General features: G+C 46.4%; 1 protein-coding gene across 1 annotated transcript in view; it reads right to left on the bottom strand.

Moving 5' to 3' along the window:
* LOC106737762 (uncharacterized) overlaps nt 1-16,633 on the bottom strand; it is a 33,938-nt gene extending 17,305 nt beyond the window's left edge. Inside the window, exons 1-3 of the mRNA XM_059731824.1 lie at nt 16,443-16,633; nt 11,724-11,816; nt 11,314-11,431 (exon numbers count right to left, since the gene is read on the bottom strand). The gene's annotated coding sequence lies outside the window, so the exon portion shown is untranslated. The remainder of the gene's footprint in view (nt 1-11,313; nt 11,432-11,723; nt 11,817-16,442) is intronic.
* Between the last annotated feature and the right edge of the window lie 1,735 nt (nt 16,634-18,368).

Genomic DNA, 18,368 nt, shown 5'->3' with positions numbered 1-18,368 from the left:
GCACTTGTTTGTTAATCAACATTTCTCTCCCAAGGAATGGAGGTAGTTACCAAACATATGTATTGCTTTAACACCTGAAAGACCTGGTCTCTGCTGTATTAGATAATTGCTACCTGAAGGAAATTAAAATCGAAGTGGGAATGTAGTTTATATACAGATATAAGTGGGGAAAGCGTGAGAACAGGAGAGAGGATCTTCCTCAAGATATGGTTTATGGCAGGGGCGGACAATTATTTTGGGCAGAGGGCTGCTTACTGAGTTTTGGCGAGCTGTCGATGTCCGCATGGGTAGTCCTATCGCTTGACAGCTGCTCTGCTCCCTGGTTGCCATCTTGTGACTGGAAGTCCCACCCCCTAGCTCCTGGCCTTTGCTACCTGAAGTACTCCTTTTAGCAAGGGGTTTTGCTATCTCGGAACCAGAAAACTACCAGATTATATTCTAAAAAGCAAACATCTAAAACATTCATTAATTTGATTTAAAAAAATATTTTTGTCCTGGTTTATAAGTGCTTGTGTAGTGTAAACAGAGATAATTGTATATAATAGCTTAAAATGAAGTCTTACTATTGTATATTGTGGGGGGGTACAGGTTTGTGGGGGACTGTGGGTGTGTGGGTATGTGGGGTGTGGGTGAGGGTGTGGGTATATCTGTGAGGGTTGATAGGCATGGCAGGTGTGGTGTGGGATGAAGGAGCATGTGGGTGTGTGGGTGGAAATGTGGAGTGTGGGTAGAGATGGAGTTTGTGGGGACTATGTGTGGGGGGAGGGTGGCTGAGGTATGTGAGGGGGTATAGGTGTCTGCATGTATGATAGTACGAGAGGGTGTGTAGGTGCATGTGTATGGTGGGGTGTGCATGTGGGACTCACCCTATGAACACACACACACACACACACACCCTCCCTACACCCTCCCCCCCCCCCCCCCCCCCAGGTACCAGCATGGGCCCTGTGCTCCCACAGTCTGGCCATGCAGCCAGAAGCCACATGGTACCAGAGCAGTGCGGGGACAGGAAAGCAGGGAAGTGGCTGGAGGTGAGGCTGGGCTGGGCTACTGTATCCTGCTTCCAGCTCCCCCTGTGTCCTACTGTCCCTGGCTCCTGTCATCTTTGACAGGTAGCCAGGAGCAGATAAATATTTTCTAAATTATTTATGGGCCCCATGGGCCAGACAGAAAGGCCTGGTGGGCTGGACCTGGCCCGTAGGCCATATTTTGCCCACCCCCGGTTTATGGGCTCTTGGTAAAGAGGTGGAAAACACAGTAGCTGGAAGAAGACATTGAGGCATGGACTAAGATTCAATAATTTAGGCCAAATTTGGGGTCTAATTCAAACTGATTTAATACATTTTTCCAAAAGCCCTCTATGCAGAATGACTCCCCAGTTTAAAGCAGTTCTTGGCAACGGTAACATTGCTCAAAAGATGGTAAACCATATTAATTAACAGACTTTAAGAAGTTTGATTCAATGGATTCATGCAAGACCATTCCTAGTTAAGAAGGTCAGACATGACTATTGTAGTTTTGGATTATATCAGAGGGTGGCAACTTGTGGCCTGTGGGCCAGAGCCAGCACATAGAGCCATTGGATCCAGCCTGTGAAACCAGGGGGCAGTGTGTGGTGGTATAGGCTGTGACAAAACTTGGGGGCAGGTCATTTTACCTGTGTTGCGCCATGCCATGCCATGATCAGGCAGCGGGAAGCTTGATGTGCTGCACTACAGCTGGACAGCACAGAAAAGGAGTGGCAGCAGCAGCTACTGTGTCTTAGCACCAACTGCCTCAGATCCAATCTGGGCCATTCCAGGATGCCGCTACAAAATGCTGCTCACTGCTAGTCTATATCATTTTCTGATGCATGAATATTATCCTTTTAATAGGAGAAACTCACTGTCTAGCATAACCTCCCCAGTTAGGTTCCCTGTTTAATCTGTTCGACATACACTGGTTATTTTGATGGATTTCTACAGCAGACTATTCTTAGATGTCCCAAGGCAACAATAGGATAGCTAAATTCTGTGGGTACAGTGACTTTTCATTGTTCCTCTTGTAAAACCAGCTACTCCACTACATGCCCATATGTGACAGCTGTCTTTTCTGAAGACATATCTCTGTATCTGAGAGTTAGGCTGAACTCTTACTATGTGAACAAGTTTTCCCAGGCATAAACCATGCTTGGAAAAAATAAAACTAGCCATACATTCCTATACCATGATCACAGCACAAGTTTCGCAGCCTGGATTTTTAAAATTGGAGAAGGTAAGGGATGTACTTTTTCCAGGAACCATTAGATCATCTCTTTTTTTTAGATAACTCTTCTGTCAGGTGTTAGGAACAATAAAAAGGAATAAGCTCCACTGGACAATGCTGATGTCAAATAGAAAAGTTGCATGACTTCCCCCAGGGGAAGAAAGTCCTTCTCCCAGGGGGAATACGATATGTGACAGCATAGTAATCAATGGCTCAATGTCTAGTTGGCAACTGGTATCAAGTGGAATGCCCAAGAGTCAGTCCTGGGGCCGGTTTTGTTCAATATATTCATCAACAATCTGAAAGGATGGAGTGCACCCTCAGCAAGTTTGCAGATGACACCAACCTGGTGGGAGTAGTAGATATGCTGGAGGCTAGGGCTAAGATTCAGAGAGAGCTCAGCTAATTGGAGGATTGGACCAAAAGAAATCTCATGAAGTTCAGTAAGGACAAGCACAAAGTCCTACACTTAGGATGAAACAATTGCATGCACCGGTACAGACTGGGGGCTGACTGTCTAAGCAACAGCTCTGCAGAAAAGGACCTGGGGGTTACAATGGACAAAAAGCTGAATATGAGCCAACAGCATGCCCTTGTTGCCAAGAAGACTAACAGCATACTGGGCTGCATCAGTAAGAGCATTGCCAGCAGATGGAGGGAAGTGATTATTTCCCTCTATTAGGCACTCATGAGGCCACATCTAGAGTACTATGTCTGTTTTGGGCCCCCTACTACAGAAAGAATGTGGACAAATTGGAGAGTTCAGCAGAAGGAGGGCAACAAGCATGGTTAGAGGGCTGGAGAACATGATTTATGAGGAGAGGCTGAGGGAACTGGGCTTATTTTGTGTGGAAGAGAAGGCTTGCAGGGGGAGAAGATTTAACAATAGCCTTCAACTACCTGAAGGGTGGTTACAAAGAGGATAGAGATAGACTGTTCTCAGTGGTGGCTGATGACAGAACAAGAAGCAATGATCTCAAGCTGCAGCAAGGGAATTTAGCTGAGCTATCAGGAAACACTCTCTCACAAGGAGAGTAGTGAAGCACTGGAACAGGTTACCTAGAAAGATTGTGGAATCTCCATCATTGGAGGTTTTATAAGACCTGGCTAGACAAAGTCTTGGCTGGGATAATCTAGTTGGGGGTAGTCCTGCTTTGAGCAGGAGATTAGACTAGATGACCTTCTGAAATTCCTTTCAATCCTAATTTCCTACGATTCTGTGATTACATTCTTACATTTCCTTCCTTCTTACATCTCGGGTTAACTTCTTAGGGCAGGCCAGGCCAGTTTTCTATAACCCAAATGCTACTACAAAATTATAATGTAGCAAAGGGTATACAGTAATAGTTATTTCATACTAGAAAGTAAAACATGCTTTTTCCCTGAATAGATCATTTTGTTTGGGGAACTGGTACAAGCTATGTCAGCAAGAGCACATTGTTGGCATTATAATCTGTTCACTTCAAATTTCTACTAAATTCTGATTAATCATACATGCCAAAGGACCAACACTCAAGGTCTCAATCCTTCGTACTTTTAGGCACATTGATTTCAGTTTGGTGACACCATAAGTGGTTACAGCTACATCAACAGCCTGTTTTCCTCAGTCCCTCTTCTACACATTTAAAACATTTACAAAGTTTATTACACTTCCAAGATATTTCTGGATCCAGCAATAGCTTCTGTACTTTAAAAAGGATTCTCATAGAACTGGCAATACCTCTACAAGTGGAATGAACTGTTTGACTGGAACATAGAGCAGGTAAGACAATATTCATAGGTTTTCCCTTATTTTTTACTCAGTCAAAGTGGTCTGTATTTTTTTAATAGGTCACTTGGTCTTATAACATGCCCCCAAAGACCATGTCCACATGAGCAAGGGCATGTGTTTGCAGCAGCACAAATAGTAGCAGCAAAAATTTGTGCCACTGCTTTGTGTTGCAGTGTACTCCCCTGCTTGTGTGGTTTGCAGTGCACCACATTGTTTCACTACTCCATGTGCTGCGGGGGGGGGGCTGGCTGGGGCACAGGGTGCCTCAGTGCGGGGATAGCTGGCAGGCAGCCTCCACACTGAGGCACCCTGTGCCCCAGCCAGCTGGTGAGCAGCATGTGGAAATGGAGAAGCAGGCAACCCAGGGCTGCCTGCTCCCCTATCTGCGTGCACTGCAGAGCTCCCACGTTGGGGCACAGGGTGCCTCATGACAGGGGCTTCAAGTGCTTCAGTGCAGGGCAGCAGAGCCTTTGTGCTGAGGCATGTAGAGATAGGGGAGCAGCAACCCCAGGGCTGCCTGCTCCCCCATCTTGAGGCACCCTACACCCTAACCACCCAGAAAGTGGCTGGCTGGGATGCAGGGTGACTCAGCACAGGGGCACCATAGCATGCAAAGGTGGGGAAGCAGGTGCTCCCCTGTCTCCGCCTTTGTCTTGGCACATGGCACTTTGGCATGCTTTGCACTGCTTTTTTTTCAGGGTTTGTTATTTTGCTATTGAGAAATCCCAGTAGCAAATTTTCCCCAGCACTGCAAGTTAGCAGTATCATGCATGGTTTAACATGCAGCTTGTATGGTTTGTGGTGCTGCAAAGAGGTTTGTGGCATTAGAAACCACATGGGCCTGCATGCCTGAATCTGGCCAAATAGTGTTAAGAGTTTTATAACAGTTTTCCATTTTTATAGGATTTTGAATTCTGAAATTGGATGCTCCTATGGGCAGGCCCCATTTCTTTCCTAGTATTTGGAAAAATTCAAGCACACCTTAAACACTTCCATGATCTCTTAAAAAAAACAAACAAACCCATCACAGCCAGCCTGGCTAACAGCAATTTTTTTTCTTTGGTAAAGATCACAACAGACCGTAACTCTAAGGCCTAAATTCAGTTTTTGCCTGCTAGAACTGTCTTGTGAGACGTAGCAGTAAGTACCAGTCACCAGTCTTGCAAGGCAGTGCAAGATTTGAGTATGAACTGTCCTACTCAGAATAAGGATATTTTGATTCTTGTTATTCTAACTTTGTGTGATTTACACATTGTGAATGAAACAGTGCTTATGAAATGTGCTAGAGTGCAACAGGTCTCATGAGAAAAAGCCCTTATTTTAACCAGAGTACTGCAAATATAGGCTTCTCCAAGCCATCTTCTAAGTGTGCCTCAGTTCTCACAATCCTCATTTATGGCCTGTCCTGTGGGAGTGAGAGTGTGTTTACATAGGAGAATGGAGGTGTGGCTCTGGTAGGTGCTGTAAGGCTCTAATTTTATTTAGCTAGCATGTATAACATTAGCAGGAAATACACAGCGACTTGGCAGCAGGCTTTAGTACAAGCTCTCCAGGGACCATGAATACATTCTCTAGTAATTTGACAGCATGCACTAATGCCTCTGTCATCCATGCGAGAATAGTGATTTTTCCCATTCAATTCTTGGCTTCTCTACATGAAATAAGGAAGCTATTTTATTATTGGCAGAATGGATTAATAGCTTCATCGTTAGTATGACTCCACATGGTTGAACTTGATTAGTACTAGGGCTGTGGAAAGCAGCACCCTTCTGCTTCAACTTCTATTTTGACGTTTCGATGGGACAGTGTTTTGTTTCATTTTGAAAGCACTGTTCTGTTTCGTTTCGTCAAAACTGTTTTGCTGTTTCGACGCTGTTTCGCCATTTCACCCATAGGTTATAATGGGGAATCATAAATTACAGCAGGCAGGCAGGCAGATTGGGGGCTCACCCGCACCCCCGGGAGGGCTGCAGGGGCTGTGCCTGACTCCTCCTGGGGGTGTGGGCCCTCAGTCTGCCTGCCCGATGACAGAGTGGCACTGGGCTCAGCCTGCATCCAGCATCGGGAATATCGGAGGTGCTGCTGGTCCCAGGCGGCAGCACCCACCTCCTGTCAATCAGCAGGCAGATTGGTGGCCCACAGCCCCGGAAGGAGTCTGGCACAGCTCCTGCAGCCCTCCCAGGATGAACCCCTGATCTGCCTGCCAGATGACAGGAAGCTGCTGCTGGCTGGGACCGGCTCTGAAGCCAGTAAGCCTGGCTTCGAAATTCGAAACATTTCAAAACTTTCGAAACATTTTGGTTTCTCTTGTTTTGTTTCAAAGCTGTTTCAAAGGCTTTTGTTTTGTTTTGATTTCACTGTTTTGAGCTGGAAATGCATCAAAACAGCTTTGAAACAAAACGGTAAGTGAAATTTCACACAACCCTAATTAGCAGATATTAATGTTACACAAAGTTTAAAAGAAAAAAGACCCACATATAGAACATGTACTTTGAAACTGTTTGACAATGTTGTGATTGCTTAAGAGAGTAGTAGTGATATTCTGTGACTAGAGAATTTGATAACTTCTTAGCCAAAATGGAGATTTTTTATTCTATGCTGAATCTGATTAGATACCTATAACCAATGTCAGCCTATATCACCTCAGCAAGTATTCTTCAGCATAGAGGGAAGAGTTTGACTCTTGATTGTTGTTTTATGCAGTTCACTACCACTTTTATTGACTAACACTATGCTCAAGCAGTCAGAAAAGAGAAAATGTCAGCCTTCTAAAGACAGAATAAGCGGAGCTGGAAAGGGAACCGATTTGCCACCCTGTAAGAATTTTTGACCAATTGAAAATTATTCCGATTTTAAAAGGGGATGAGAAGTCAAAATCTCAGACATTTTCATTAACCAATAGTTTCAAAGAAAAAAAAATTAGATTGTTCAACAAAAATGTTTTTCTTCAGTTCCTCCTATTGTATTTTACTCTTTTTAGCATAAATTAGCTAAATTTTCAAAACAATAAAAGCTGGTTTGAACTAGAAAACAAACTCTCTACTCTGTATGGAAAGTATTGATATTGGCTGCCTCAGAACTTTTGAAACTTTCTGCAACTTGTATTAAATAGGGAGATTTATCAAAATCAGCTATTAGCAGCAAACAGCTTTGGGGTCAGCAAATTGTAATTTTCCAATAAAATGCCATTTTGTTTGAAAATTCCCATCTGCATCTAGCTTCCAAATGCACTGAATGCCTGATGGTGAGATAAGGTTATCTGTTGATATGAAATCATATGGGGTCATTGTTAAGGTTTCGCGTTAGATACATACTTGATTATGTTAAGGAGGCTGCATTACTTTTGTATATTTGTTTGCTTGCATCCATTGGAGATGGAAGCTAGTACTGGAGTGAATTTTCGACAGTGCCGGAGGCTGTGTGCAGGTAGAAAGGAATACGCAAACCTCTCCCTGTACTTTCCTGTTGGTTTGTTTTTAAGGTTATAGATGAATGGAATGTGTCCTGCTGCAACTCTGATGGTTAAAAATATAGTTTTTGTTTGTTAATAGTAGGGTGACCAAACAGTGCATTTTTGCCAGGACAGTTCTGTTTTTAACCAGCCCCAGGCATTCTGTCAGTTTGGCCAAATTAATACTTTTAGCTCATTTTCAGTGGGATGCCTGGGACCAGCATTTAAATGAGACCTTCTCAGCAAAAATGGCACTGCACTTTTTCCACTCTCAAGAGCACTCAAGAGTCAGCTGAGCATGTCAGATAGCAGGTGTCCTGTTTTGAGGTTATGGAAATATGGTCACACTAGTTCATTACAGTTATTTGGTTTCACTAGCATCCAAATGCGCTAGTTACCTTCCAAAAAGAAATAAAATTAGCCCCTACCCTGAGAGGCTCTTGCTATACATATATATATATATATATATATATATATATATATACTGTTGGCATATTGATCCACTTGGAAGCAGTCTGAGATAGCCAGTTTAAATAATTCCTTACAATGTGGATCACTGGACAGATGGAAGGGCAGACTAGGAGAAAGGCTCCTTCTTATTAGTCCCTTCCACTTTCTTTTGTGATGTTCAATAGGCACAATAGGAGAAGAAACGTAAAAATGAAAGCAGTAGGAAAACTTTTGTCTTCCCCTTATGGGAATGTCTTTGGCAGGTCTCCAAATTGAAAGACTATTCTCTGCCTGAGATGGAGATGTCCATTAGGATTATTTGTGTATGGCTTTGCTGATAAATAAGAAGATACTTCTGTTTTGCACATGACTTTGAATTCATTGCATACAGAACACTACATACTGTAGAGCTTTCCAGTTAGAAGCCATGCTCAGCAAAGTTAGTCAACACAAGCTTCCATTGCTAAAAAAAAAGCTTTATTTTTCCGCATTTAAGAGATACTCTGAGGTCAACCCCAATTTCGCCATGTACAGTATGAATGCAAAATGCCTTAAAATAACTATAGTTCTGATTAATCTCACTGTAACAGGGGGCTTCCTTGGGACCAGTCTAACAATGGCCTGCCCACCTGTTTCTGGGCCAACTGCCTGCCTTCTCTTCTACCATGCTTTGATGATACATAATTATGCTATTAATAAGGCAGGAGGCTGCCCATTTCTTGCCCCAATGCCACCGGGTGCTCTGTGGCTCTGTTCCTCCCCTATACTGCAGCCCAAGCCTCACAGTTGGCATCCACATTTCTTCTAGTATCAATGGCTCTACACCGGGCCTCAGAATCCTTCAATCTGGACCCCAGCTGGATCCCTCCAATCAGGCAGCCTACTCCACCTTCATTCAGGGCTGCCTAGCTCCCCGAACTCTTTTCCTTCTTGGGCATGGTCCCCCCCAGAACCTTTGGCCTCACAGGCCCTGGTCTCACCTCCAAGGGCAGTCAGAAACCCTAGGCCCTCAGCTCTGGGCATCCCTTGAGGTAGGCCCCTGGCCCTTTTGATCGTTCGGGTCCTGGCCCCAGCATTGACAAGTGAAGGGTATTCTAAGTCAGGCTTCTGAGTCTATAGCCCACTCTCTAACCTGGGTCTGCCTTCTTGACCCTACTGTGGGGTAACCCACCCAGTTGTGGGAGCTGGGTTATTAAGGTGCCCCAACCTACCTGTCACCAGGGTGGTAACTGGCCTGGCATTTCCTGGGGGCTCCTGCACTACTGAGAGCCCCACCCAGCCACCCATTCCTGGCAGAGTGCAGTTTTAGGTCATGCCCAGGACCAGGAGCTCCAAACCATCCTCTTAAGCTCCTGCCCTTACCTCCAGGATATTGCACTCAGCCTTGCAACCAGGCAATGTTACTGCCTGCCAGCCAGCAGCAAACTGCTGTGTTTATATAGGTGGCCAGAGATCTAAAATGGCTGCCACAATCAAGCACCTGCTGGCTGCTCAGCTTAGCCCTTAAAGTGGCAGGCACCAACAGTGCCCTGCCACAGTCACCATTTCTGATATTCCAATGAGAAACGGTGCTTTAGTTTGTCAGTTTTAGTAATTAGCACAATGTTTTGCTCAATTTCTTCCTGTTTTTGGTCTTGTAACAGAAACAAATACAAGGCCTATTAAGTACTCTTTCTTCTTGTGGAAATCAGAAAAAGACTTTCAATCAAACCTCCATGGAAAATCATATAATTTTGATGGTGAATATATGACATTTACTTTAATGTAGAATAAATTATATAGTTCTTTCATGGTTATGAATGATATACATCACCAACCAAATAAAAGACTCATAGTTAATTACCCTCAGGGGAAAGACAGGGAGGACATCAAAGAATACATAGAAAAACATGTAATACTCTGCACTTTAAGGAGAGTTCTTGTTTTGTTTTGTTTTGTTTATTGATTTGTTTTTAATACATATAAGCATAGTTTATATGAAGAACAGTAAGTTGATGTGGCAGGCTGGTTGGTGGGCTCCCTGGCAGCCCAAATTGTTAGCTTGAGCCTGAAGGGCACAAGCTTCCATTGGTAGAGGCAGTTTTCCCTTCTCCACCAATCAGGGGAAGGTAGAAAGAAGGCATCCCTGGCCTGACCCAGGGGCAGGGGGGAGAAAGAGGACCTGAAAGGGAACTAAACCCTCAAGCTTCCTGATTGGCCTGCTCCCAATCCAGGGGCAGAGCCTCGGAAAGGAATAAAAAAGCCAGTGTGGCCAGCACATGGGCAGTTTTCTTTAAGGGACAATGAAGACGAGGGCTGTAGAAGAGCTGGTTGAGCTGAACAGCAAGGGCAGAGCAGTTGCCCCAGAAGCTCCCTGAAGATGCCTTCGGCAGGGAGAAACAGCGGGCAGTTGCATCTCACCTGCCATGGAAAGAGTGCAGCGATGGTGCATGGGTCAGTGCATGGAGTGTCTGGGACCTTGGTGGCTGCACAAGGCAACATGGGTCTCCAACCCTTCATGAGGCAGGATCCCAGCCCCTTTAATGCATGGAGCAGTGGACAGGGCTGGTGAAGACCTGACAGGACCCCGGTGACTGCATGAGACAGCATGGGTCTCCAACCCTGCATGAGGCAGGAGCTAAGCCATTTGTGCATGTATCGGTGCACAGGGCTATAGAGCTGATGGGTCGCTGCGGTTGCACAAGATGGCATGGGTCCCCATCCCTACCCTAGGCAGGTGCCCCTTTGGCGCACAGGGTGATGCATGGGCCTGAGAGCTGAGTGGAGCTGGAGGGACCTCAGCAGCTGCATGCAGCAGCTCAGGTACCCATCCTGCATGAGGCAAGCACCCCTCAGGGCACAGGTGGTGCACAGAGCTGAGAGGGCTGATAGGCCCCGGTGACTGCATCAGGCAGCTTGGGCCTTCCTGCTACAAGCAGTGACTGGACTGGTCAACCACCCCTGTGAGGGAAGACGCTGGGAGTCATGAGTTACCCAGAAAGGGGATTCCCACAGGAGAGGAGGGGCCTTCCTCACTGTGGGGGCTCAAGAAGAAGCCCCCTGAGGAGTGGAGATAATTTGCCCCTGCGCACATAGGGGAGTCTAGGACTCCTGTTTGTTAAAGGTGGTATCATGGTTACGGGCCTCTCCTAGCCGAGTGAACCAGGAAGGAGTAATGATGTTATGTTAGGTAATGGGATCTTTCACTGGGCTGCCATTTCTTCTCTGGGCATAGCTGCTGTGCCATTGAGTGTGGTCTGGTTATTTATGCCTTTGGGATTCTGTTTTTAGTATTGCATCCTTATTGTTGCTATTTGAGAGGATTGTAAGCTATTTATGTCTGAAACTATTTGTGACAGGGTGCCTGCAGCACTCTGCCATGAACAGAATCAGGAAGAGATAAAAGAGGAAAACTTACCTCACAGAGCAGGAGGAGCCATGGCAAACCCCACTGTGATCAGGACAACTGGAGGAGTTGGCTGGGACCGTGGCAAATCAAAGGCTGCGGCAGCAAACCCAGCCGCTGGGGTTCAAGCCTGAGGAAAAAAAAGTGGCATGGGAAAAGAACAAAGAGAAAGGGAGAGGGACCACACCAGCGAGTGAAGAAGGAAGAGCTGGGTCAGGTAGGCAGCCAATAGGAAACTGCCATGATGGACCCAGTTGAAGAGAGGGAGATTTAAGGGACACCAAGGGAGCATCCTGGGGGGAGAAGAAAGGAGAAAGCAGAGAAGAGACGAAGAGAAGAGAGGAGAAGAGAGGAGAGCAGAGCAGGTGAGGGAAGGATATCGATTAAAGGGCCAAAGTGTAAGTGCCGACCTTGTGACTTACCCAACAAGGCCCAGCCAGGAACTGGAGCTGATGGAGAGGCTTGAACAACCGGTGAGTCTGATTCCAGGGGATGAAAAGAACTACTCTGGGGACCTAGGGGAAGAAGAAGAGGTAGGTGACATTACTGCCCCAGAAGGGGAAGAAGAAGAAAGGGTGGATCCCAGTCACAGGAGGGTGATGGGGGAACCAGACAGAGAGAGAAAGCTGTCTTTGGTCCCGTGCAGGGAAGAATGGGGCAAGCAGCACTTAGGCAAGGGTCCTAGGTGAGGCCCTTTGAGCAGAGCAAGTGACGGACCTTAGGGGCAATCAACAGTGCCTGGAACATCAGGTGTGATGAGGGCAGGGTATGGGGATGCTGGAGCCCTGTGAAGAGCCACTGACATCTTGAGTCCATAACCATTCTCAGTTGCCTCCCAGTAGTGTCTAAGTGTATCTCCCATAACATGGAAGGCGTGGCAGAAGATCTACAACAACAAGGCACTGTTATTCCAGTCAGGAGGTGACATGACTGGGTGGTACGATAACCCCCATACACTATTGTATTGGTTATGTTTTGCATATGTGATGTAAACATATTATGTTCTGTTCAATTATTGTCCCATCACCACCAGATATCCCTATGTGTTGCTGTTGAGAGTTCCTTTGCCTGTTAAGGGGCAGAGGCTGCACACTGAATGGAAGGCCACAGAGGATTAGGCCTGTACCTAAGGTAAGGGTACTATTAGACTGCTATTAACCCTCCTCCCAATCTCCTCTTCTCTAAACTAAATAAGTGCAGTTCCCTTAGCCTGTCCTCATAAGTTATGTGTCCCAGCCCCCTCACCATTTTTGTTGCCCTCTCCAATTCTCTCCAATTTGTCCACATCCTTTCTGTAGTGGGGAGCCCAAAACTGAACACAGCTCAAGTTAAGAGGCTGTGACTTGGATGACTGCACGGTCCGGTGGGTGGCAAATTGGCTAGAGGGTTGAACCCAGAGAGTCGTAGTGGATGGGTCGGTATTGACCTGGAAGGGTGTGGGCAGTGGGGTCCCGCATGGCTCAGTCCTTGGACTCTTCAGTGTCTTCATCAATGACTTGGACGAGGGAGTGAAGTGTACTCTGTCCAAGTTTGCGGATGACACAAAACTGTGGGGAGAAGTGGACACACCGGAGGGCAGGGAACAACTACAAGCAGACCTGGACAGGTTGGACAAATGAGCGGAAAACAACAGAATGCAGTTCAACAAGGAGAAATGAAAAGTGCTGCACCTAGGGAGGAAAAATGTCCAACATCCCTACTGCCTAGGAAACGACCTGCTTGGTGGCACGGAAGCGGAAAGGGATCTTGGAGTCCTAGTGGACTCCAAGATGAACATGAGTCGACAGTGTGACAAAGTCATCAGGAAAGCTAATGGCACTTTATCGTGCATCAGCAGATGCATGACGAACAGAACCAAGGAGGTGATAATTCCCCTCTATCGGGCGCTGGGCAGACCGCAGTTGGAATACTGCATGCAATTTTGGGCGCCGCACTTCAAGAGGGCATAGAGGATAACCTGGAGAGGGTCCAGAAAAGGGCCACACATATGGTTAAGGGCTTGCAGGCCAAGCCCTATGAGGAGAGACTAGGACACCTGGACCTCTTCAGCCTCCTCAAGAGAAGGTTGAGAGGCGACCTTGTGGCTGCCTATAAGTTCATCATGGGGGCACAGAAGGGAATTGGTGAGGTTTTATTCACCAAGGTGCCCCTGGAGGTTACAAGAAATAATGGCCATAAGCTAGCAGACAGCAGATTTAGATTGGACATTAGGAAGAACTTCTTCATAGTTAGAGTGGCCAAAGTCTGGAATGGGCTCCCAAGGGAGGTGGTGCTCTCCCCTACCCTGGGGGTCTTCAAGAGGAGGTTAGATAGGCATCTGGCTGGGGTCATCTGAACCCAGCACTCTTTCCTGCCTATGCAGGGGGTCGGACTCGATGACCTATTGAGGTCCCTTCCAACCCTAACATCTATGAATCTATGAATCTATGTGGCCTCAGCAGTGCTGAATAGATGAGCCATCTGCAGCTAGGAAGCTGCAAACAGCTGCTCTGGGCTCTGGCATTAGCTCCATACTGGCGGGTGCACACGTCTTGGAGAAGATGGTGGGGAGGGGCTGGAGGCAGTGCAACCCTGGCCTCTCCCCACCTGCCAGCACAGAGCTGATGACTGGGCTCTGGAGCCCGGCACAGCTGTTTGTAGCCAGCCTGAGCTCTGGGTAGCTGCAGCAGGTTCCACAGCCCCGGCATCAGCTCCATGCTGTCAGTGACAGAATGTGCACCTCAGAGCAGACAGTGGGAGGGCTGTGATGCCTCAGGCCCTATCCCCACCGTCTGCTCTGAGGCGTGTGTGCACCCGCTGGTATGGAGCTGATGCCGGAGCCCGGAGCAGGTGTTTGCAACCTCCCAGCTGCAACTGGCCCAGGCTCTGGTAGCTGCTGCCAACCACAGAGCCCAGGCTTCTTGCAGCAGGGCTTGCAGTGGGGCCCACCTGACTCCCACCTGCTCCGAGCCAAGCCCGGGCCCAGCCCACCACTGGGATGAGGCTGGCACTGCCCCTTGCCAGCAGCACTGCACCTTTTGCGGGCTTAGCTGTGTGGGGTGGGTGGGCTGATGGGCAGGCTCCAGGCCGAGGCCAGCTGCACTGCAGCCCGGGGACTGGCACCCCGGGGAAGCACAGGGGCCATGGCATTGTTGGGTCAGACTTTGTCCAGTGGCCCAGGAGCCCAGCTCCATGTGCCTGTGCATCTGGTTCTGTGTGTTTGTTTGCCTCTTTCTGGTTCTGTACGTCTGTGCGCGCACACATGTGTCTGGTTCCAGATGTTTGTGTGCATGTGTCTGTTTTGGGTGTGTTCTGGTTCTCTGTGTTTGTGCACGTGGTTCTGTGTGTGTGTGTGTGTGTGTGTGTGTGTGTGTGTCTGGTTCTCTCTCTGCTCTTCTTTTTCTTTCTTTCTTTCCTCTTTCTCTTGTCTCTTTTTTTTCTCTCTCTCATTGCAACATGCTCAACAAAAAAGGAATACACAACAACAAAGACAACATTTATGATTATTAAATATACTGATATGCAGTGCATTCTGCCATGTACCCCCCTCCCCACCCCCAACCTCCACCGCCCTCATTTTCTTTTTCTGACATGCTGGCACTCTGGCAAGAGTAAAGGGCAGGAGACAAGGATATTGCCATTGTCTTGCCACTTGTCCTAGCAGGAAAGTAGGAAGAAGTGTATAGAAAGACAGTGACAGAAACTTCCTTAAAATGTTTTTAAAGGACAAAATGAATAGCATTTTACAGTGCTGAATGTTTGCTCACAAGACGGGAAGAGGGGAGTTATGTTTCAGCAGCTGTGCCTGTTCTTCCTGCTGAAATCATTCCATTCAAAAGGCCTCCTTTTCAGACGAGCAACAACAGCAAAATGTCACCCATTCTGGATATGTAAATCAAATTACTTGTTTTTTGCACACAGAATTCCAGGCATTAGATTGAAATAGTGATTTGCAATAGGCTTTTGAAAAGAAGCACACAACAATAATTTTATTTTCTTTGGTACATTTATTTCCCAAAGAGCACATGCACACAGAAAGAGATATCAGTTACAAAAGCAAATGCTAAACTATAGTTAATTTGATATTGTTGTCCCTTAGGCCTGAGTGGTTAGCCAAAGTTCAAGGCCTGGCAGGGTTGTTTCCATTTGAAGGAAAAATCAATAACATGAACTAGATATAATTCATGATGTAATCTTGTTTAAATATATAAAATTAAAGTTGTTTGGGAATTTTCTGTCTGAATGATTTTCCAAGAGAAAATATAGTTTCTAAAACAAATTCATTTCACTTGGGGTCAGTCTGAGCTGGATCCAAATATTTTGATTGTTGAGATGTTTCATTTAGGGTCAGTCCAACATTCTCTTTTGTGGAACAGGAGCTAATGGGAGTTGAGTTTGGGACCCCCTTTACCTCTGCCCAGTGGGCCATGCTCCCTGGCAGGATTATGATGCCCATGACCAAGAAATGGTCAGAGAGTTTTTGTTGGGTCTGAATGATTTCAAGTCAGCAGAGATGGATAAGCTTCATCCCAGGGTCCTGAAGGAACTGGCACAGGAGATCTCAGAGCCCTTGGCAATAATCTTCATGAAGTCTTGGGAGATGGGCCAGGTACCAGAGGACTGGACAAGGGCCAACATAGTGCCCCTTTAAAAAAAAAAAAAAAGGTAAGAAGGAGGACCCAGGGAACTATAGACCAGTCAGACTCATTTCAATACCTGGGAAGTTACTGATGCATACCCCAAGGAAGGCCATTTGCAAGCATTTGGGGGAGGAAGGGCTGATCACAAGCAGTCAGCATGGCTTTATGAAAAACAAATTGTGTTAGACAAACCTGATCTCTTTCTTTGACAAAGTAACTACTTGGGTGGATGAAGAGTGTAATAGGGACTCTGCAGGAGCCCTGTTACTAAGACAGTTTCAGGAAAGAGTGACCTGACTAGGTGAAGGAAATTGCACACCGGGGGCAAGATAGGGTGACTGATGTGCCATGAGGGAGATAAAAGTGGTGACGGGGAATACAGAATTTGCTTCGGGCACAAGAAGAAAAAGGACGAAGAAGAGTTTGGCATGAGGGACCGGGAAGACTATGCATGAGTAGAAGGGACCCCAAAGTACAGCGCCTGGAACAACTCGGCATTTTGAATTAAGATAGGACACTTACCATTAAAATCCGGCGTCTCCGGTGAGTGGGGAAAACCGGGTCTCCAGGGGATAGAATGGCAAGGGAACCCTGAGTGAAGAGGATTCCCCTTTTGAGAAAGTGTGGGCCAGGAGAAGTTTGCAGAGCCCATGAGCAACTGAAAACTCCTCTGGTGCTAAAAGCAGCGGCGAGAGAAGCAGTGGAGCGGCTGTTGCTGCTCTTAAAGAGACAGTACCATTTAATGTGGGGAAGGCATCTGCTGGGCAAGGCAACTTACTGTGAAACAATAATTGTTGTAAAGTAATTGGAAAGGTTTGGGGGCATCTGAGTTTCCTCTGTAACTTGAAATCTCACTGATAATGAGGCAATTAGCGGGACCATGGTTGCAATTTAGTCTTTTGTAAAGGAATAAAGCCAACTTATTCAAAGTTAACCATGGAGTGATGGGAGTACTTTCTAACCCTGTAAGATCACAGAAACCATCTTTTTTTTTTCCTTACCATCTAAGTCGTGGCAGGCGAGTCCCAAGGCAAACCTCATTTGAACCTTCACACTCCTACTAAGAGAATGCCATTGATATAATGTATCTGGACTTCACCAAGGCTTTTGTCAAGGTCCCACATAACTTGCTCATGATCAAGTTGGAAAAATGTGGGCTACATAAACTACTATGAAGTGGATAGATAACTGGCTCAATAGCTGCAAGCAAAGAATAATTATTAATGTGTCCATGTCAGAATGTCAGGACATTTTGAGTAGAGTCCCACAGGGGTCTGTCCTTGACCTGGTGCTGTTCAATGTGTTTATTAATGATTTGGCTGCTGGCATAGGAAGCTTCTTGAGCAAGTTTGTGGGAGACATGACACTGGGAAGGATTGTGAACCTGCTGAAGGTTGCTAACAAAATTCAGAAGGATCTCAACAGATTGGAAAGTTGGGCTAGTGCTAACAGGATGAAGTTTTGTGCAGATAAATCAGGGTGCTACACCTCAGGATAAATAATCAAAAACACAAATATAAAATTGGGGACACCTAGCTGGGTGGTAGCTCTATGGAAAAGGACTTGGGAGTCTTGGTAGACTACAGACTCATTGTGAGTGTCATGCAGCTACACAAAAGGCAAATGCAGTTTTGGGATGCATCAATAGAAGCATTAGGTACAAGACATGGGAGGTGATAATGCCTTTTTACTCAGCACTGGTTAGACCTCATCTGGAGCAATGTATGCAGATCTGGGCTCCACATTTTTTAAAAGATGTGGAGAAGTTAGAGAGGGTCCAGAGGCAGGTGATATAGATGATCAAGAACTTGGAAGGCAAGACATACGAGGAGAGGCTGAAGGAGCTAGGCATGTTCATCTTGTGGAAAAGGGTTTTGGAGGAGGGGACATGATAACACTTTTCAGCTCCTTGAAAGGCCTCCATAAAGATGAGGGAACGCACATTTTTTCTTTTGCTGCAGAGAGAAGGACATCAATCAGTGGACTGAAGTTGCAGCAACGTAAATTCAGATGGATATCTGGAAAAATTTCTTCACTGTTACAATAGTGAGGCAGGGGAATAGACTACTTAAGTTGTGGACTCTCTATCACTTGAAGGTGTTCAAGAAGAGGTTGGATAGCCACTGGTTGAGGATGATCTAGGCATAGCTCTACCTGTTTTCCATCATGGGTATTTCCCATGCTTCTGGGCTTTGCTGATTGCTCTCCTTTTTTTTCCTGCTATATATATCAGGGTATTTTTAAGCCTTCCCAGAGGCATTGGGGGCTGGTTACAGCCAAGGCTGGGCACTTTGACTGGAGGGTGTCAATGCTAGATGGTCTTGCCCCTCCATTCAGGATCAGACAGATGGCCAAATTGGTCAGAAAGGAATTTTACCCCATGACCAGATTGGTATAGACTGTGGGGGGTTTTGCCTTCCTCTGTAGTGGGGGACATGGCCCTCTACC

Source organism: Alligator mississippiensis, chromosome 1 (assembly GCF_030867095.1).
Source record: "Alligator mississippiensis isolate rAllMis1 chromosome 1, rAllMis1, whole genome shotgun sequence".
In the NCBI taxonomy this organism is placed as follows: Eukaryota; Metazoa; Chordata; order Crocodylia; family Alligatoridae; genus Alligator; species Alligator mississippiensis.
The sequence above is the reverse complement of the archived record's forward strand: the minus strand, read 5'-3'. Positions and strand labels throughout refer to the sequence as shown.